General features: G+C 43.4%; 1 protein-coding gene across 6 annotated transcripts in view; it reads right to left on the bottom strand.

Annotated features, from left to right (window-relative positions):
• Positions 1 to 11,972, bottom strand: part of PIP5K1B (phosphatidylinositol-4-phosphate 5-kinase type 1 beta) — a 338,893-nt gene extending 326,921 nt beyond the window's left edge. For 2 of the 6 annotated variants that reach the window (XM_044939943.2, XM_044939940.2), the window contains exon 1: positions 11,420 to 11,970. The gene's annotated coding sequence lies outside the window, so the exon portion shown is untranslated. Of the gene's footprint in view, positions 1 to 11,419 lie in introns of all 6 variants that reach the window. The other 4 variants (XR_006549919.2, XR_006549920.2, XM_044939944.2 and 1 more) reach the window with 3 other exon arrangements.
• Between the last annotated feature and the right edge of the window lie 9,641 nt (positions 11,973 to 21,613).

The following is a 21,613-nucleotide window of genomic DNA, read 5'->3' as shown; positions in this document are numbered from 1 at the left end:
AACACCAAGTTCTATTAGATGCCTACTCTCCAATCTCACAATGTTTTTTGACAGAAATTAAAACTTTGCAGGGAGAGTCTTATAGGGTTGTTAACTCACAACCCTCCCTGAACCCACAAGGGTGGAAAGATCAGTGGATGGGGAATGACAGACAGGTCCTCAATAAATGTACACCTCTGGACTGAGCTTCTGCAAAGGCAGCACTGGAGGGGACAGTAGAATAGATTCATGTCTTCCAAATTGCAGGTCTTAGCCCAACAACAGGGAGTAAAACCAACATGGCAGATCAAGATCAGTATTTGGTAGAGGTTGGAGGTGGGATGGAACTTATCAGAAAATACTTGGATGGCATCACAGACTCAATGGACATGAGTTGGAGCAAACTCCAGAAAACAGCGAAGGACAAGGAAGCCTGGCGTGCTGCAGTCCATGGGGTTGCAAAGAAGGGACATGACTTAGCAACAGGACACAACAAGAGCACATCTCACACAGTCTAGGCTAAGTATTGTTCCATGAATCTTTGTTTTGAATATATTATTTATATGTCTATGTCTGTCCTGGCTTTCAACATAGAATGTGTTTCTTAGAGGGCACTGAGTTGGCCACAAAGGGTTGCGTATGTGAACCCACACCCCTCAAATTCATATTTTGAAATCCTAAACCCCAGTGTGATGATATTAGAAGATGGAGCCTTTGGGAGGTGACCTGGCTATGAAAGGGGGTCCTTTATGAATGGGTTTAGTGCTCTTATGAAAGGGACCCCAGAGAGGGTTCTTGCTCTCTTTCCACCATTTGATGACAATGAGAAGTTGGCAGTCTGCAACCCAGAAGAGGGTTCTCACCAGAACCGGACCATGCTGGCATCCTGATCTCAGATGAACAGCCTCCAGAACTGTGAGAAATAAGTTTCTGTTGTTTGCAAGCCACCCAGTCTGTGTTACTTTGTTTCAGTAGACCAAGCTGATTAATATAGTTTGGTACTTCTCTATTATTTACAGTTCAAGGGACTGAGTAACTGAAAAAGCCATGTGCAAAGATTAAAAGCAAGCTTAGCGTCAGCTAATTTCTGTTAACTGGTCTCTAAAGGATCCTACAATCCCGTTTCATATTCATCCTAAGAATACCTAGAAGATCAAAGATAATGTTTTTAGCCTTTAACTAACTCCTTACTCAACAACTGCTTTTCTCTTATCTAAACAGCAGTCTTTGGTTCCTGTTAGAATATCACCTGTGTGCTCAGTTGCTCAGTCACGGCCAACTCTTTGCGATCCTATGGACTATAGCCCACCAGGCTCCTCTGTCCTTGGAATCTTCCAGGCAAGAAAACTAGAGTGGGTTGCCATTTTCTTCTCCAGGGGATCTTCCCACCCAGGGTTGAACCCCTGGATTTCTCTTGCATTTCCTGCACTGGCAGTTGGATTCTTTCCTGCTGAGCCACCAGGGAAGCCCAAGTGCACTATAAAATCTTGGTATTTGGTGAGGCTTGGGCAAGACCCTAGGATCATACCGGAGTCTTCATCCTGTGGCTGTAAGAGCAGCCAACTATAGTTATGACCATGGCCTGACCACATTCCAGGAAACAAAACCATCAAAGTGGGATGTTGTTTGGAAGAGCAAGTCCTCAGACTTGTGCAAGAGTTCTAAAGCTACAGATCTGGAGAGCCCCAGGGGCCAAAATGTGTCTGCTTCCTGAAGGGCCTGCCTGGGTGTGAGAGGTAAGGATCCAGCCAGCACACCTAGGGTCCTTTCCAGCCACTTCAATTGCTCTGGCTGCAGTATGGATGATGGATTAGAGGAGGGCCAGAGTGGACTCAGGAGCCCAGGGAGGTGATGGCTAGAATTCAGCAGAGAAATGAGAAGTCGGACTAGGGCAGAATCAGCAGAAACTATGAGACCCAGATGGAAGAGGGAGATATTCAGCAAGCAAGACTGACAGAAATAGGTGATGGGTTAGATGTGGTGGATGAGAAAGATGGGGTCAAGTATAGCTCCAAGTTTCTATTTCCTATGAGGCAGTGGCTAGCGATGTCCATCACAAAGCTAAGCAAGAGGACAAGGCAGGAAGAGATCAGGATTATGGTCTTGGACATGAAAAATTTCAGGTGCCTTTGAGATAGCCAAGTGCAATGTCAATTTTGTGATCTAGTGCTCGTAGAGACGCCTAGGTTGGAGGCGTACATTTTCGATTCACTTACGTCTTTTTAAATTCTTGCTCCAAAATTACATTTTGAGACACAAATGCTTAAAACAGAAGAGAATGAGGGTTTTAAAATCAGAAAATCCAGAGATGGAACCGTGTCTTACTGACTCTGTGTCCACGAGCAAGCACCTAGCCCAGTCGGGTTTCCAATTTCCCCTTTATCAGTGAGGAAGCTGCAGCCCACCATCAGAAGCATGGTGAAGGTGAGGAGAAACAGCACTTGAGAAGTGCCTGGAACAGAGCAAGTCCTCAGCACAGTGGAGCCAGAACCATGCTGTACTTTTTTGTATAGCCCCTAGCACTTGATACTGTCCTGGTTAAGGATTCCATCAACATTTAGTACGTTGAACTGACTTGAAATACTCAGAATTGTCAGCAAACCACTATTTCCTAGACAACCACTAGCTCTCAAAATCATTCCTCCACCTGGTATCCTACTGAAGCAACACCCAAACATAAGCTATGCATGGAGCATGTCTTCCTCCCATCACCCACATACCCTGGTGCATCTCCCAGCCCTGGGAGTACCCACCACTTGGCAGGGGCCAGTGACTATCCAGAGCTTGTTTGTACTATCTAAAGTCCTTGATACCCAATCCAGTCATATGAAGTTGTTCTCTTGTGGTCTACAAGGATGTGAGAAAAGCCACAATTGGCTCTATCTCTCCTCTGGTATTTCTAGAGCAGGCAGATGGCACCCTCTCCATACACCCTGAAATTCATCTGGGAATACCAAGCACTTCAGGAGGCTTAGATTTTGAGCAATGGGTTTACCATTTCCTGGCAATATTGGGATTTCCCAAGTGGCTCAGTGGGTAAAGAATCCACCTGCAATGCAGGACACGCAGCATAAGTGGGTTCAATCCCTAAGTTGTGAAGATCCCCTGAAGGAAGGCATGGCAACCCACTTCAGTATTCTTGCCTGGAGAATTCCCATGGACAGAGGATCTTCGTGGGCTATAGTCCATGGAGTTGCAAAGAGACGTGACTGAAGCAACTGAGCATGAGCATGCACACACACACCAATATCGAGCGTGCATCAGAATCACTTGTCATTCAGATTGTTGATCCCCATCCCCAGAGTTTCTGACTCAGTTAGCCTGGGGTACAGTATAAGAATCTGCATTTCTAACAAGTCCTTAGTTCTAGGGACAACACCCAAGAACCCGGCTTATTCCTGAGACTGGGTAATGGCTATGTCTAACTAACATTTAAAAAGAAACCAGATGAAGTTGGGAAGCTTTACCTGGAGTGTCATAGGAAGTTGCCCTGTATATTATCACTATGGTATCTCACTTAAGAGTTATATATGTTTGGGATTTTTGTACTTTCAGACCTTATTTTAATAGTTTCCTAAGGTTTTGTCTTATGCGTCATAATTTCTACTTATTTGTTCTGTTATTTTTGAAAAAGAAAAAGCAAGAACTCTTTCTATAGAGATACCTCTTCATACTGAAGCCAGAACCTAAACCATCACTGTTTCCTTCTCCTGGAGGGCCTGGTTGTCATTCTCATGGAGCTGTCACAGCCAGCCTTTAAGAACAATCTTCACAACTCAGACTGTTTGGCTTGAGAAACCTCAGTGGTGGCCCAATTCATCTTGACAGGATGAATGGGACCTATTCATTCACTGACTTACATGTTTACTGGGCACCTAGTATATGTCAAGCATTTCCTTGATAAGCAATGTTAAGGAACCATGACACCCACCCTTAAGGAGTTTATAATCGTAAGTTGAGTGTGAGTCTGAGTAGAGGTGATAAAAAAAAAATAAGTAAAATACATAAATGTATAAGTATCTACTGTGATAGGTGAAGAAAACATACGAAGAAGGTCCCCTTTAGTTAGATGATCAGAGAGTCTCTAGAGGAGGTGACATTTAAATTGATTAACTTAGAGAAGCTTAAGGAGAAGGCAATGGCACCCCACTCCAGTACTCTTGCCTGGAAAATCACATGGACAGAGAAGCCTGGTAGGCTGCAGTCCATGGGGTCGCTAAGAGTCAGACTCAACTGAGCGGCTTCCCTTTCACTTTTCACTTTCATGCATTGGAGAAGGAAATGGCAACCCACTCCAGTGTTCTTGCCTGGAGAATCCCGGAGATGCGGGAACCTGGTGGGCTGCCGTCTATGGGGTCGCACAGAGTCAGACACGACTGAAGTGACTTAGCAGTAGCAGCAGCAGCAGAAAAGCTTAAAGTCCATTCTTGTCTGTGTATCCTGAACCAAATTCACTCTTATGCCACTCTGGGAGCTTTAAAAATGTTTATCTGATAATTATAAACAGTAGAAAGAACAGATTTCCTATTTAGATTATTATTTCTGTTAAGGAAGAGAAAAAAATCATTCCTAGGAACATTGGTTAAAAAAAGTTGGCGGTCTGGTGAATAAATACCATTTATGATATAAAAAGAAGGACTACTATAAACTATTGAAACTAGTGTTTATCAGTCTGCCTGACATTTCTAAGAGGGTCTGGAAAATAATAAAATCAGAATAATCATGAAATGTCTCAAGGTTTTGAAGAGTAGTCTTCATGTAAATTCATAAGCTGTTCAGTATATATTTATTAAATCCCTACCTTTTCCCATACATAATGCTAAGTTCCAAGAATACAAAAACAAACAAAACGTGATGCCTAACCTTTCCCACTGACAAATATTAGCTAAACACCTACGATGCACTTACCACTTCCTCAAGCTGGTCATAGTTTTGCTTCTTTTTATTGTTGTTTTGTTTCCTTACTTTATCAGTAAATGCTGTGACCAAATGATCAAGAGATAATTATGCTGATCATAGTATTTTTTAAAGTATGCTTTAAATGTTGAAAATCCTGGATAAATAACAAGATCCTATTGTACAGCACAGGGAACTATGTACAATATCCTATGATAAACTATAATGGAAAGAATTTTTAAAAGAATGTATGTGTGTATATATATGCACATATATATACATACACACACATATATGTACAACTTTGCTGTACCTCAGAAATCAATAACATTGAAAATCAACTGCTGCTGCTGCTGCTAAGTCGCTTCAGTCGTGTCCGACTCTGTGCGACCCCAGAGACTGCAGCCCACCAGGCTCCCCCGTCCCTGGGATTCTCCAGGCAAGAACACAGGAGTGGGTTGCCATTTCCTTCTCCAATGCGTGAAAGTGAAGTCGCTCAGTCATGTCCGACTCCTAGTGACCCCATGGACTGCAGCCTACCAGGCTCCTCCGTCCATGGGATTTTCCAGGCAAGAGTACTGGAGTGGGGTGCCATTGCCTTCTCCGGAAATCAACTATCCTTAAGCAAAAAAAAAAAAAAAAGAGAAAGAGAAAAAATTCACTACTCAGTAAGTAAAATCTACTGAATTTCTTGTGCAAATCTATGAAGCAAAGAAACACATTTTTATGGCTAGCTATAATTTCCTCCTAAACCCCTTGCTCAACATTATTGGATAGCAATGGCTTAAGTATCACCTTTATCTTACAAAACAGAGGAACTTTCTACAGTCTTGTGTCTTTAGTCCTGGGATTTTAGTTACAATTCAAGGTAATTATATTGTATTTCCTGGGCCTGCAGTGCTTGCAAGCCCCATCCTTGCCTGAAGAAACTCTACTGAAAGACACAAGCCCATTTTTAGTTGAGCACTACTACACACAAATGCTATGTAGTTCAATATACAATTTTATACCTGACTTTCTAAAACCTTTAGAGAAACAGGTCTCAAGAACTTGCTCACACATTAGTCAACTCCTCCAAACATACTGCACACCTACTGTTATTTCATCCCATAAACAATGCAGAAGACTTTCTAAAAGAAGAATACACACTTCAGGGAGTTGTCTTTCAAACACAGGTTTAACTTAAAATTATAATACCTAAGAACTGTCAGTTGACTAGACATGTAAAGACATCTCAGTTATTATGTTTCAAATTTTCCCAAGAGTAACCTAATTTGGGTAGGGCTCCTGTGTTTTCCTATATTATCTCCTTACACACCTCTGATGGACTTCCCTGGTGGCCAAGATAGTAAAGAATCTCCTGCAATGTGGAAGACCTGGGTTCGACCCCTGGGTTGGGAAGATCCCCTGGGGAAAAGAATGGCTACCCACTCCAGTATTCTTGCCTGGAAAATTCCATGGACAGAGGAGCCTGTCAGGCTATATAGTCCATGGGGTCACAAAGAGCTGGACATGACCAAGTGACTAACACACACACACACCCCTCTAATGAAGTTAGACACAAGTAGATACAATTGAGAATGGAATACATAAAATTAAGCCTGGTTTCCCTGGCCTAATCTTTTATCCTGAAAGGAACCTGACTGAATAAAACGCTTCGTCAATAGCAGCCAATTTTGACTAAACAGTACTTCAAAAATGTCATCAAGAGATTAAGCATAACATTAAAAAAAGAAAAAGAAAAATACTAAATAAAACAAAAGGCTAGGTTTCTTCCCTCCTCCATTTCCCTGGCATTTAGAAGAACTGCCTTAGATAAGTCCACAAATGAACAGCTGAGCTACATAATGTACAGTTCTAACTGGGCAGCTTCTAGAAAAATAAAAGGACTCCTTCCAACCCCAGTTAATGTGCTTGATACAAAAAGAACATGTTTCTGCAACAAATATATTTCAGGCTTGATTTTTACAGAATAAACTAATGAAGGCTCCAGCCATAGGAGAAAAGAATTATTTTTCCAGGATATTAAATGTTCTGACTCACCATTTAACAGAAGTACAACTTAAATGAATATGCAAATTAAATATATACATATTTATGACTTTATCCATGTATGACAAGGCCTGTGGCTTCTGGTTTTATTAACCAGGAAGAAAAGTCTGGAAAACTACCATACATTTTTATTTCTATTCAAATAGTTCCTTCTCCCCAAGCACTGGTTGAAGCAAAGTACTAACTCTGAGTCTAGTGATATATATAAGCCAAGAGAATCATAGTGAATGGATGAAAATGGACATTGTCTCCTTTATTATCTATTTGGACAAGAAGATGTAAAAATATAAATATGAAACCAAAAATGTGACACCTCATGAATAATTATTAGTAAACAGAAATTTTCTGTTAATCTCTATGATTTCTAGAAGTCAAAAATGCACTCTCACCATAGAATCCCTAGTAAAACCTTGAGTAAGAATCTTAAGAATTTCACATTAGCTGTAGTCCTCCTGCTCAACATCTGTGAGACTACAAGCAGTCAATTCACCTCTCCAAGCCTCAGCTATTTTACCCATAAAAGGCCCAAGTTTCTGAATTCTTTATCAGAAAGAAATCTACCTCAATCCCCCATGGCTGAATCAGTAAGACCCATTCTAATTATTTGTCATCATTCTTCTAAAACTTAAAACACTCTTTTGTGCATATAGGAAGGATGGGTGGAAAGAGAAGAGGATTCTTAGAGGAAACAGAAGTGAGGTTGGTTTTGTTAATTAGGTTCCTCCTCTGAAACCACGAGTCAGTATTAGCATATACTGAAATTTACCCAAATATAAGAATGGTTGGTATCTTCATCTCAAGACATATTCTTTCAGGAAAGGGCAGAAGTCAATTTCTAGGAATGTATATTTCAGCCAATTGCACATTACTAACAACTAAGGCAGGCAAGAGGCAAGCAAAAGAGAATGACATAGATGTTAGTTTATGGTCTACACCGAGAAATAAACACTCATCTTTATATGATGTAATTGGGAAGGAAAGACACAACATGCGCCTGCCAGCTCCAGGAGGCACACCTCTCATAGGTATATTACCTTATGGGGCAGCAGATGTTGGGAATTTACATGATGAGATGCTTTCTAAGGATGACAAGATGCTTTGTTTTCCTCCTTCATTCAACTCTTCATTGACTACTTACCATATCAAATCCCAAAGCCAAAAAAATAAATGAAGGTATGAATTGACAGTCTGTAATATTCAGGTAAATCTTGACATTTTAGAGTAGTTCAGCCCCTGAGAATATTTCCAAATAAAACAATACTACTAAACAATATAGATGCTAAGCTAAAGTGCCCTTGGAATTTTCTTTCCCTTCATTAAGTGGTATGTGATGAAGGGGAAGTGTGTGTTAATCGCTCAGTCATGTCTGACTCTTTGTGATCCCATGGACTGCAGCCCACCAGGCTCCTTTGTCCACAGCATTCTCTAGGCAAGAACACTGGAGTGGGTAGCCATTCTCTTCCCAAGGGAATCTTCCCGACCCAAGGATCAAACCCAAGTCTCCTGCACTGCAGGCAGATTCTTTACCATCTGAACCACCTCATTAAGTGGTATGTGATGAAGGGGAAGTAAATTACAAGTGGAATAGGTAATTCGGATTACCTATCAGTTAACACAGGGTGAAAAATTTTCTTTCCCCTAGAGAAATAATTTTAATGGATTACAAATATATTGATAAGCATTGATAAGCATTATAGAATGCTTAAACCAGAAAGAGAAATATAACTCAATACAAACTCCTTGTTTTATATGTGAGAGACTTGAGGCTCAAAGGTGGTAGGATTTGGTCCAAGTTATACAGCTAAATCCCTGGAGGAGAAAATGGCAACCCACTCCTATATGTTTTTGCCTGGAAAATCCCATGAACAGAGGAGCCTTGTGGGCTACAGTCCATGGGGTCACAGAAGAGCCAGACACAACTTAGAGACTAAAGAAAAACACACAGTCAAGTATACTGCCAGAACTAGAACCCAGGTCATGAGCAAGCATGCTTAACAGTCCCTGATGTATTGTATCCCATGATGTCTCCTCATTGTTGTCAGAAGTGAAACAATGTCACAATCTACAAAGCCAAGGACTAGACATCAAGAGCTTTGAGTTCTAGTCTTGTAAACTCTACTAGATTAGACATGATACTATACAAAAGTAATCTCTTGTCTAAACCTCAGTTTTCTCAACTGTTGAAATTTGAACAGTAATTCACAGTGAAACAGTGCAAACCACAATAAATGCAGAAATGTCTGGCCATTGTAAAAACCTTATACAAGCACAGAAGTAGCACTGGGTGGATGATAATAGTGGTGGTCCTGCTGCTGCTGCTGCTAAGTCGCTTCAGTGGTGTCTGACTCTGTGTGACCCCATAGACGGCAGCCCACCAGGCTCCGCCGTCCCTGGGATTCTCCAGGCAAGAATACTGGAGTGGGTCGCCATTTCCTTCTCCAATGCATGAAAGTGAAAAGGGAAAATGAAGTCACTCAGTTGGGTCCGACTCTGTGTGACCCCATAGATGGCAGCCTACCAGGCTCCTCCGTCCATGGGATTTTCCAGGCAAGAGTACTGGAGTGGGTTGCCATTGCCTTCTCCTTCAGACAACCTGGCTTCAACTCTAATTCCAGCCACTTGCTACCTTGATAAGTCATTAATCCTGTGAGCCTCACATTCCTCTTGTGAATATCTGGTTAATAATTTTTGCCCTCCTCCCTGAAATGGTCAGAATTAAAAGTTTTTCAGAGAATGTTGTTATTGTTTCAGTTGCTAACTCAAATTCGACTCTTGGAACCCCATGGACTATAGCCCATGGGATTCCTCTGTCCATGGGATTTTCCAGCGAAGAATACTGGAGTGGGTTGCCATTTCCTCATTTGGGAAATCTTCCAGACCCAGGGATTGAACATGAGCCTCCTACATTGGCAGGCAGGTTCTTTACCATTGAGCCACCAGAACAGCCCTTTAGAGAATATGAAAAAGCATTTACAAAGCAAGGCATTGATGCAAATGTGAGGTATTACCAAATCCCTCTAGTCTTATTTGGACAAAGATATAACAAGATTTTATTCATTTTTTAAAGTGTTCCTCCCCAACTAAGACGTCATTATGCATCAGTCTCAGTCTTACCAGCTTTCTCATCAGTTTTCCTAAGTCCCCACAGAAGGCACTATTTCCCTCAGCTCAGAGATTATGCTTGCTGCTTACTCAACTTCCCACTGGCAAGGACTTATCTGAGAAAGGTTTATTTCTAGGGCCTCCTTTCGACTGGAAATGCCCTGACAAAAGCTTCCATGAACACTATTACACTTCATCACATTAAAAGTGGTAAGGAATCCAACCCTTTGGCTTTTCTCCACTCCCAGCACTTCAGCCTTTACATAGAAGAGACAGAAGCCTGGGTGGATGCTTTTCACCGGGAGGGCAACAAGGGTTACCCAAACCCATGCTCGGTAGTACTGATGGGGAAACTGCTGCTTCTTTGCGGGTGACTAGCACATTCTTAGGCCCAACCGGCCTCTCAAGGGTCACTCGCCTTAGAGCTAGGGCCCCTGGCAGGCTGAGAATATCATAGAAAAATAGAAGAGTGGGGGAGTGGGGGTGCGCAGTATTTTTGGTCTGCAACACGCTAGTTGCCTTTAAAAAAAAAAAAATCGGAGTAACTAGCATTTTCCTGCTGAGAACCCAGATTTCAGTTGATCAGAAGAAAAAATTCATCAGCCTATCCAAACAACTCTGGAACAGGTTTCCATCCAACCACGCCGGGCACCAGAGACAAGTGAGTTGGGGGTGGGTGGGGGGTAAGAACTGACAACAGGCTTATCTGCATAGATGAACGATAAGATGCCATTTGTTGTCTTCTGTTTTGGTGACTCTTGGCACCGGTTTGGCAAATCAAACCCCAGAGTTCTCCCTCTCCGGTGCCCCCACACTCCCACCACCCCCCCGTCCCAGCTGTTGAAGCGTCACGTTGACCCGGCTGGGGAAGAGAAGCAGGTGAAACGCAGAAGTCTGTATATTGCTGCATTTAGGTTGAAACCACGCCGCACCTGTTCAATCCGGCTCCAGCGCCAGAAATGACCAGAACACCGACTCGCAAGCCCCTCTTGAGATCCCAGGGGCGCCTAACAAGTTCGCCGCTGTTTAGTATCCGGGGAGGGTGGTGGGAGAGCTCTCTTGTTGCAGCCAAACTCAGCTGGCTACCCAGAAAAAGGGAAGGGGGCTCCAGTTCAAGTGAACCCAAAGTGATCCCCAGTGTCACTGCGGCCCCGGGGATCCGGGTAGTAAGCGGAGTGGGTGCCCGCGGGGAGCGCGCAGCCGTGGCCCGGAGGAATGAAGGTCCCGCTTCGGTGGCCACGCGAACCCCCTCCACCCTACCTCCAGCACCAGACGGACAAAGTCTGAGCGTCGAGAGATCGCCAGGATTCATCCGAGACTTAGAGCCCCCAAGCTCGAGTCCAAAAGGAGGGTCGCGGGAGGAGGGGCAGGGGACGCGCAGGAAACTTACCTCACCAGGACAGCCTTCGGGCACCTCCGGTGTCGAGACCAGTTGCGCCACAGCGTGCAAGTTATCGGGACGTTGTCTCTTCCCCGGGTCGAAAGGAGAGCCGTGCAGGCAAGGGGCGGGGGGATGGGGGGGGGGGGTGGTCAGCGGGGCGGGGCCCGGGCCGGGCGCAGCGCGCGGAGCGAGCAGGTGCCGGGGCCCCAGCCGCGGGACCAAACTCGCCCCGGACGCGCCTCAGCGGGGGCGCGCGGCTGCGAGTGTGCAATGCGCGCGCGCCGCGGCCGGAGTGTGTCCCCGCTTTCCCTTTCCTTCCCCGCCGGTCCTGCGGCCAGACTGAGCCCCGAGCGGCCGCCGAAGCCCCCGCTGCTCTGAGCGGCTCCACCGCCGGGCGCACTCTGGCCGCGGCGCGTTCGGGGTCGGGGGCCGGGGACTGAGGAGCAGGGCGCCCCCGGGCTTGGGCGCAGGTTCCTGCGCAGAGCGCGCTGGAGTCGGAGCGAGGCGCGGGGAGAGCGGGCTGCGCGGCGGCGGCCGCGGCTCTGAAAGGCTGCAGGCCCCGCCCGCCGGCCGCCCAGGCTCTTCCCCTTTTCTCTCCACCCCCTCGCTCCATCCCCGCACGCCCTGCAGGGAAGCCAGACCGGTTTGCAGCTGCGGCGGCGGGAGCCTGTACCGCAGTAGGACTGGGCGTCCGAGTCGACGATGGGGACAAGGCGCTTGGTCCCGCCGCCGCGTGCCTAAGACAGAGAGAGGGAGTGGAGTGGGCCCCCAGATATAGCGGCTTCCTGCAGGGCTGCAGGGCTAGCCAAGGACTTCTCGGCAGTGCTCAAAGTCTTGCAGCCCCGGAAAACAGGGCTGTGTTTGGGACAGGGCTCCCGCTTCCTCAGGCCACTAAACTCTTCGACACCTGGTCTTCTGCCCGCTGGACTCTGCTTGCGCCGAACCCCCCACTTTAACCAGGAAGGGGCAAGGCAGACAGTACGTGTTCCCAGGAAGTAAGACCTACCCAACAGATAGAAATAGGTAAGAGAAATAGGGTCCTGGGAGAGAGAAGGCTGGAGAGACGTCAGGCACTGATGGTCGGTGATGAGGGTACGGGCCAAATCTTTCTGACAGCGCTGAGTGGGCGTGGGGCCCTCGTAATCTCACCCGACGTCAGTCCAGCAACGGAGAAGACACCGGCCAAGTCTAAAGGACTCTCTTGGGTCTGGGGGAGGGGAGGGAGCTGCTATCATGGAAGCTATACCTATTACTGCTGCGAAGTCGCTTCAGTTGTGTCCGACTCTCTGCGACCCCATAGACTGCAGCCCACCAGGCTCCTCCGTCCCTGGGATTCTCCAAGCAAGAATACTGGAGTGGGTTGCCATTTCCTTCTCCAGGGGATCTTCCCCATTCGGAGATCGAACCTGCGTCTCCTGCATTGCAGGCGGATCCTTCCCCTTTACCCTTATTTTAAAAACAAACACATTCGTGGGAAACGTGGGATACATTCTGCCCCAAGAAAACCAACCTTTCATGTCCTTATCCTCGACCGCCTAATGGGTGAGCCAAAATGAATTGTTTGAAAGGATACTCTGTTAGTTCTCAGCAAATGAAAAAACCTTTTTTTGAGTTGAAATCTTGTACTTCCCAGTTCAGAATGGAGGGCAATAATTCCTTGGTAACACATATCTGTTAAACTTTTTCTAGCATACCTCTTCCAGATGTGTCAGGCCACCCCTGGGAGTTTTAGGGCATCACTTGTTTAGGACCCTGTGACTTGTTGTCTGGTTTTGGCACCCTAGGCTCTTCAAAGCCTAAGAGCAGGAACACAAATCTAGTCCAGAATGATCACTTCACAGAAGTAAAAACTGAGACCCCAAAATATTAAGTGACCCACAGGCCAGAACACAGGTTCCTTGATTCTCAGAAATGCTGGACTAACAAAGTTCAGCTTGGGTCTAAAGAGGCCTGGGTGGAGGAAAGAGACACAGATCAAAGAACCCTTCATCTGCCTGGTGTGAATCACCGTGTAGAGGGCAGCAGCATACCGCTGTAAGTAGCAGACTGCTGGGATCTGGGGATGGTAATCCCAGTTTCTCCTCTGCTTCTCAGATATTTGTTCTGAAATCCAAGGAGTGGAAAACAAATCTGCTTCCCAGAGAGGTAATGATAAGTGAAAATACAAAGTTAGTTCTCGATATTTCCTGGGAATACAGAGGAGACAAAAACAGATAAAATCAAAATTAAAATAGTGGCTCAGATATGGTCACCTATGCTACTTACAAATGGACACACACACTTGTACATACCTTTTCCATTAAAAGCCTGTTTGATTCCCTTCTGTAAAGCACAGAGGCCAACAGCCTTCAGTTTCCAGAGCAAACTCACAAAGCAGAATGCCCACTGGCTATTTAGAGAGCTAACACTATTAAACAGGATTCTAGGTGCTCTGATTTTTTCCAGTAATCATGTATGGATGTGAGAGTTGGACAATAAAGAAAGCTGAGTGCCAAAGAATTTATGCTTTTGAACTGTGGTGTTGGAGAAGACTCTTGACAGTCCCTTGAACAGCAAGGAGATCTAACCAGTCCATCCCAAAGGAAATTGGTCCTGAATATTCATTGGAAGGGCTGAGGCTGAAGTTTGCAAAGCTTCAATACTCTGGCCACGTGATGTGAAGAACTGACTCATTTTAAAAGATCCTGATGCTGGGAAGATTGAAGGCAGGAGGAGAAGGTGATGACAGAGGATGAGATGGTTAGATGGCATCACCGACTTAATGGACATGAGTTTGAGTAAACTCTGGGAGTTGGTGATGGACAGGGAGTCCTGGCTGCAGTCCATGGGGTCGCAAAGAATCAGGCAAGACTGAGCGACTGAACTGAACTGAACTATTAGCAATAATGGCTTAGCCATAAACTCTGGAAATATTTAAAAATCAGATAATGCTTATCTAATTGTTTTACTTGATTTTGAGTATAATTTTTTCAACTGATTTCAGATCTTAGTCCAAAATCTTAATAATGTTATTTAGTACTCCCCTGTGAGAAACAGGCATAGATTTCTTATAACAGATTTAATAGCATTAATGGCTCCAGTTAATGACCTCCCTTTAGCCATGTCCTTTTCTTGTAACTTTGTAGTTCCCTCCCACTCTGTGTTCACTCATATGCTGTACTTTGATCAGTGAAACAGTAGCAGACTTGATGTAAATGGAGGTTTGAAAAATGTTTGTCAACAAGGAAATACCACTACATATCTATTAAAATTTCCCAAATCCCAGAACACTGGCAAAACCAAATGCTGGCAAGAATGTGGAGCAGAAGGAACTTTCATTCGTCGCTGGTGGGAATGCAAAATTCAATGGCCACTTTGAACAACAGTTTTTCACTTCCTTACAAAACTAAACATACTCTTACCATGTAATTTGGCAATCATGCTCCTTAGTATATACCCTAAGGAGCTGAAAACTTATGGCCATACAAAAACCTACATGTGGATGTTTATAGCAGCTTTATTCAAAATCGCAAAAACTTGGAAGTAAACCAAGACTTGCTTGGTAGGTGAATGGATAAACTGTGGTAAAACGGAATATTATCCAGTGCCTTTTTTTTTTTTTTTTTAAAGAGCTATCAAGCCACAAAAACACACGGAAGAAACTTAAATGCACATTACTAAGTGAGATAACTCTGTCTGAAAGGGCTACATATGGTATGATTCCAACTATATGATATTCTGGAGAAAACAAAACTATGGAGACATAAAAAAGATCAGTGGCTGACAGAGTTGGGGAGGGAGGGATGAATAGGCAGAGCACAGAGGATTTTTAGGGCAGAGAAACTACTCTGCATGATTCTTTAACAATGAAGATGTCATTACACATTTGTCCAAAGCCTTAAAATGCATTAAGAATGAATCCTAATGTAAACCATGGTCTTTGGTGATAACGATGGTGTCTGTGTAGGTTCACCAGATGTAGCAAATGTGCCCCTCAGGTGGGGGATGTTGATAACGGAGGGGGCTATGCACATGTAGGGGCAGGTGGTATATGAGAAATCTCTGAACCTTCCCTTCAATCTTGCTATGAACCAAAACTGCTCTAAGAAATGAAGTCTATTTTTTTTTTTAATTGTGTGCTTTTCTACTTCTGTTCTTGGAATTCTGCCATCACCAGGAGAACAAGCCCACTGAAGGATGAAAGACCCTGTGGAACAGAACTGAGTCATTGCAGTTGAGGTCATCCTTGACCAGCCAGCCCTCAGTTGGCTGCAGAGGTACAAACAAGTTCAAATGAGATCTGCCAAGCTTGGTCCAGATCAGCAGAACCAAATCAAAGATTTGGGAGAAATAAAACATGGTTGCTATTCTAAGTTATGAGTTCAATTAATTATCTATTGCTGCATGGCAAACCACTTCTAAACTCATAGCCTAAAACAATCACCATTTACTATTTCTCATGAGTCTGTGAGTCAACTGGGATCAGCTGGGCCTTGGCTAGAGTCACTCAATTGGCTGCATTTAGGTGGCCTCTCGGAGAAGGCGATGGCACCCCACTCCAGTACTCTTGCTTGGAAAATCCCATGGATGGAGGAGCCTGGTGGGCTGCAGTCCATGGGGTCTCGAAGAGTCAGACACGACTGAGCGACTTCACTTTCACTTTTCACGTTCATCCATTAGAGAAGGAAATGGCAACCCACTCCAGTGTTCTTGCCTGGAGAATCCCAGGGACGGGGGAGCCTGGTCGGCTGCTGTCTATGGGGTCACACAGAGTCAGACACGACTGAAGTGACTTAGCAGGCAGCCTCTGGCAGCTGGGCCAAATTAGAAGATCTGAGAAGTCTTCACTTATACATCAGATACCTCCATCTGCCTCTCATGACCTTTCTCTTTCTGCATGGCTAAGTTATGGAACTTTGGACTAGTTACAAGTCCTTTCTGACTCTCTCTATGAAATGAGGGGAGTTAAGTTTATCCATATTGCTAATGCATATTTAACCTTATCTTTGATGATATCTCAAGGGCAAATTGAAGTCCAATAAATACCTAAAAGGGTGTTAGAGGGAATTTGGGGCAATTGGTCAACCATGGGTATTTCTAGCATTTCATCTGTTACTTATTTTTCAAGGAAAAATTCGCAAGAAGCCATATGAAAGACATGCACTGCCTCCATGGACATCAAACAGTAAAGTAGGAGATTGCATCCCTCACGACTCCTGAAGAGTCGTCTTTCATCACATTGTCCTCTCTTTCTAGAAACTTCATTTCTAAGCAGATAAGTTAAATGTTTAGCTGACTCCCCTGTATAACTTGAGATGCTCATTTCAGAGGGTGCATTTACCCAGGGGACCTTATACTCTCTAATTTCAGGTTTGCTCTTAAAATTAGCAGAGACTTGAAAGCCTCACCCCCAACTCCCTTCCATCTCTTCTTTCTCGCTGTGCCAACTTCCTTTCCTCTAGCTTTGTTTTCTTGTCCCACTGCAGCCTTTCTTCCCTAATCCTACAGCACTGAACTAGGAGCCCTAGGCCTACTTTCTCATCCCACCTCTGTTCCAGCAGCAGTGAAGTCTGCATTCTCTCTTGGCTCCAGATTCTTTGAATTCAGATTCATGTGTGTATCTGAGGGTGTATCATGAGATGCTCTGGGAAAGGTCACTTACAAGCCTGATAGACATGATCCTTATATGCCTTGTGCAACACATAAACAGTACAAGACTTGGAGGGGGTGAATGTTAAGGACTCAGAACTCTTTAGAAGAGGTACACTTGTGTCTCAGTCCTTCTCAAGCAATTCCCAACATCTAGGTACTTTCTCCTAAGGTGTTTTCTTTATTTATTTATTTTTCTATTGGAAAACACGCAACTCCAGCACCTACAAGCCCTATTTAACTCATTACTCTTTGCCTGGATGTTGGTATCATCCTCTCAAGACACCAGCTACTGTTTCCATCCTTTGGCCAGAAACAGTATGAAAACCGGAGGCCCACTGTTAGCAGGCATTCAGGTCTGACCCTAAAAATGTTTGCCTAAATATCTGATAACTCATCTAAAAACTATGAAAAAGAGTTAAGAAAGATTTCTGTAACAAATTCATACCAAAATACAAAATTACATGCATAGAGATTATAATTATGTGGGAAAATGTGCACATGAACAACTACTAAACGAAAGCAATTAAAAAGAAAAGCGCCTGTGCTGCTGCGTGGGTAGGGGAATTCTAAGGTTAACAAATGTTTTGATGTTACGTTGTTTTTACATTTAAAAAATACATATGCCTCTTCAACTTCTAATTTCTGCTAGCCGGAAATTCTTCTAATTTCTACAGTCTGTTTTCTGTGGAGTTCAGTTACTCTTTTTTCTCTTCAATAGTTTTTTTCTTGTTACAGACCTCACACACATACCTTTTCTAATGTTCACCTTGTCCAGAAGTTGCAAAAACAACGTAAACTTAATAGTTTTCAATGTGAAGCCTGAACAAGAAACAAAACAATAGCAGAATGAAGGGAATAAGGAAGGAAAGAGAGAGAATTGGTAAGATGGCACAGAGAATCCAGCTGCCTTTAAGAAAGCATACTAAAGGATGTAAAATTTATACACAGAGCTTGTGTATCAAGTCCAAACTTCGGTTTTAAAGAACCTGAAAGACAAGGTCTTCATAATTCATAGGAGAGAAAGAAATCCCCTTTTGGTTGGAGATACTGATTGAAAAGCTTAAAGTTGAGGAAGAAGATAGAAATGAATTAGCGGTGTTCCTCAAAACTTCACAAAATCAATTGCAATGATTATACCCCAAGGAACAGTGTGTTAGACTAGTCTATCTAAAGTCACAAAAACCAGCTACAGAACCAGGAACAAAAGCTAGGGTTGCCATCTTATCCCTACATTAGGAAGTGGTCAACAGAATGGGCTCTGGACTTCTCATGACTAAGCACCAGTTTTTCATGTCAAAGTCTGCTTTGTTCTAAAATGTGAAATACTTGGTTTGTGGTCTACCTTCCTGAAACATTTAAGTTTCTCATCAACAATGAGCACACTTGAAATGAAATGGGACACAATAAAAGAGTGACAGGTTGACATTCCTGATGATCCAGTGGTTGAGAATCTGCCTGCCAATGCAGGAGACATGGGTTCAATTCCTGGCCCAGGAAGATCCCACATACTTCAGAACAACTAAGCCCATGTACCACAACTACTGAGCCCACACTCTAGAGCTTTCAAACAGCAAGTACTGAGCCCACACTGCAACTCCTGAAGCCCTCGCACTCTAGAGCCCATCTGTAAAAAGAGAAGCCGTCACAGTGAGAAGTCTGTGTACAACTACAGAGTAGCCCCTGCTCACTGCAACTAGAGAAAGCCTGCACTCAGCAAAGAAGACCCAGCCCAGCCAAAAATAAACAAATAAATAAAAGTGTATAAAAAGAGTGACAGGTCTAGAAACAATACCAGGAAACAATGGAATCTACAAATAAGGCTGAAAAAGAAGGAAAGGTAATGAAGTCAACAAAGTCACTTGAGTTTCCAAAGTAGAGGCAACAACTGGCCACCCAAGATGCCCTTGGTGTAAGGGGTGCCTTCCTGTAGCCATTTCAGGAAGGGCTCGGGTACTGACAGTCTCAGTGAGATGAGCTCGCACCCCGTGTGGAGGGGCAGCTGGCGGGGCCAAGCTGCTGATGACATAATACATAGTTGATGAAGAGAAGTAAACATTAACTTCAGTCAACCGGTGAAGCCCCCACTAAGATTTCTCTGATTCCCCAAACACCTCACCATGTGAATACACCAGGAAGACATTTGCTTTCATTCCCCCCACCCCCAAATTTTGGACTTTCCCAGACTTGAAACCATGGGCAGAACCTTACTAGCAAGTGTCTCCTCTTGGTAATATTTGAATTTGAATGCGTGGCTAGCAAAAGGGAGCCCTTATTGTGATCCCTTTTTAAAGACTTTGTCTACAAGCTATCACAGCAACCTAGAATATTTTGCTGGGGTGGGAGATAGAAAAAGGAAATGTGTTAATCAGGGTATGCAAATGATGTAAAATACAAGCCCCAATCCTCAGGTAATGTGGACTACTATAACAAAAATTCATTTCTTGTTCATGATTCTGTTCAATATGGTAGTGAAGATTGGCTTCCTGCGTTCAGGGACCTTGGGTGCTTCCATCTGGTGGCATCTTATCTTCAACAAGTGGCCTCCAAAATCCCTACTGAACTGGGAGAGAGGGCAAAAGATTTAAGATTCCAGCAATGGAAGTGGCAAATATCACATCCACCCATATTCCAATGGGCAGAACTTGGTCCATGGTCCCACCTACCAGCATGAAGCCTAGAAAGCTATGTCTAAGTGCTGTCCTTAGGAAGAAGAGGGGAGCATGGGTGTCAGTGAGCACTGTATTTTCTTCCCAATGTGCTGAATTAAAGATCAATCATTCACCTTAAGTTCATTTTTGCACAGCTGTGATTGGAGACCTGGGGAGAGTTGTTGGTAGTCAGATTTATTCTCTTATGCTTGTGTCCTGGTGTTTTCCCTACATTTTTAGACAAGAAGCAGCCTGTTATATGTGTGTAGTTTGGGATGGTACTGTGGTCTGAGAAGTGTTTGTGGACACACATGGGAACATAAAGAGTCAACAGCCTATATTGTTACAGAAAATTGAACACTTGAAGCAAGTGTATAAAAAGTACCTTTCCCGAGCTCTTACCAGGAGGAGAGGGCTATTGATTCCATCATCATGGGAGGAAATGGAATCTGTGCAATCAGATTCCATTTGAAGTGGCTGCAATTGGCAACACTGGAGGCTTTGGGAGGAAAAAAAAAAAAAGGATGAGAAGAAACATTAAGTCATAGCTCTATCTGCAGTCAGCCTGTCCTAATGGCATCAGTGATTTCAGGAGAAAGAGTTATAATGAGGGAAAGAGAAAGAGGATGGGGAAAACAAGAAAAGTATACTTTTTTTTAGTACAAATACTCTGTAAGGAAAAATACAGGAATTGGTGGTATCATGGGGATTTGCAAATACTTTAAACCAAAGGCAAAGCCACACCATGAAGATATAAGTTAGAAGAGGTTGGAGAGCAGCCCAGCTTCTTCCTACTGCACAAGACTCCTTCTTTTTTTCCTGTTTTAAGTGGGGAGAGAGCATCAGACGGAAGTAAAGGACCAGGCTATGTCCTCTCCAAGTTCTACTGGGTTTGTGTTTTCCACAGGTTAAGGGATAGTATGTATGTATGCAACCTAATTTTTCCCCTTAATTTTAAAGGTTTGATCCCTGAGTTGGGAAGATCCCCTGAAGAAGGGAAAGGCTACCCACTCCAGTATTCTGGCCTGGAGAATTCCATGGACTAGTCCATGGGGTCACAAAGAGTTGGACATGACTGAGCAACTTTCACTTTCACTGTTTTTCAATTTTAAAGCAACAAATGTGAGAAAGGAGCCCTCTCTCATGACCATTCTGCACACCAAAAGATATAGTGGCATTTTCTTTAGAAACTCTCAAAAGAAATGGCTAAAGAACTTTGTTTAACATGCAGGGCTTTTTTTTTTTTTTTTACTACATTAGAATAAAAACAAAATGCATAATTTAAATTTGCACGTATACTACAACCTCAAAAAGTACAGAAGGTCTAGTAAAATATCTTGAAGGAAAATCTGCTAAAATATTAGCTATTATTGCTTTTAGGTTAATATTGTGTCTCTTTAAAAAAAATTCCTTGTGTTACTTTTTTAAATCAGAAAAAGATAAAGAAAAAGGAAACATTAATACTTGATGATTAAAGTTTGTTTTTAAATTTTAGAAAAAAATGGAAAAGAAAAAAAGAAATAGCTCAATTTTCTTCATTCAGAGACTATCATCTTAAACATTTAGTATTTGCTTACTAGGCGTTAAGATAGTTTATACTATTTTTTAATGGTGAAAATAACATGTGCATTGGGGAAAGGAACTGAATAGACATTTGTCCAAAGAAATAAAAACAGCCAGTAAGAATATGAAAAGATACTCAACATTATTAGCTATTAGGAAAGTGTAAATCACAACCACAATGAAATGCCACTTCAGGCCCACTAAAATGGCTAAAATTAGAAAGATATCATAGCAACTATTGGTGAAGATGTGGAGAAGTGAACCTCCCATGTTGCTGGTGGGAATATAAAATGATGCAATTACTTTAGAAAATGCTCTGACAGTTCCTCAAAAGGTTAAACATAGTTACCATATAACTCAG

Source organism: Bubalus bubalis, chromosome 3, assembly GCF_019923935.1.
Source record: "Bubalus bubalis isolate 160015118507 breed Murrah chromosome 3, NDDB_SH_1, whole genome shotgun sequence".
NCBI classification, from domain to species: domain Eukaryota; kingdom Metazoa; phylum Chordata; class Mammalia; order Artiodactyla; family Bovidae; genus Bubalus; species Bubalus bubalis.
This window is presented reverse-complemented; position numbering and strand designations above follow the sequence as displayed.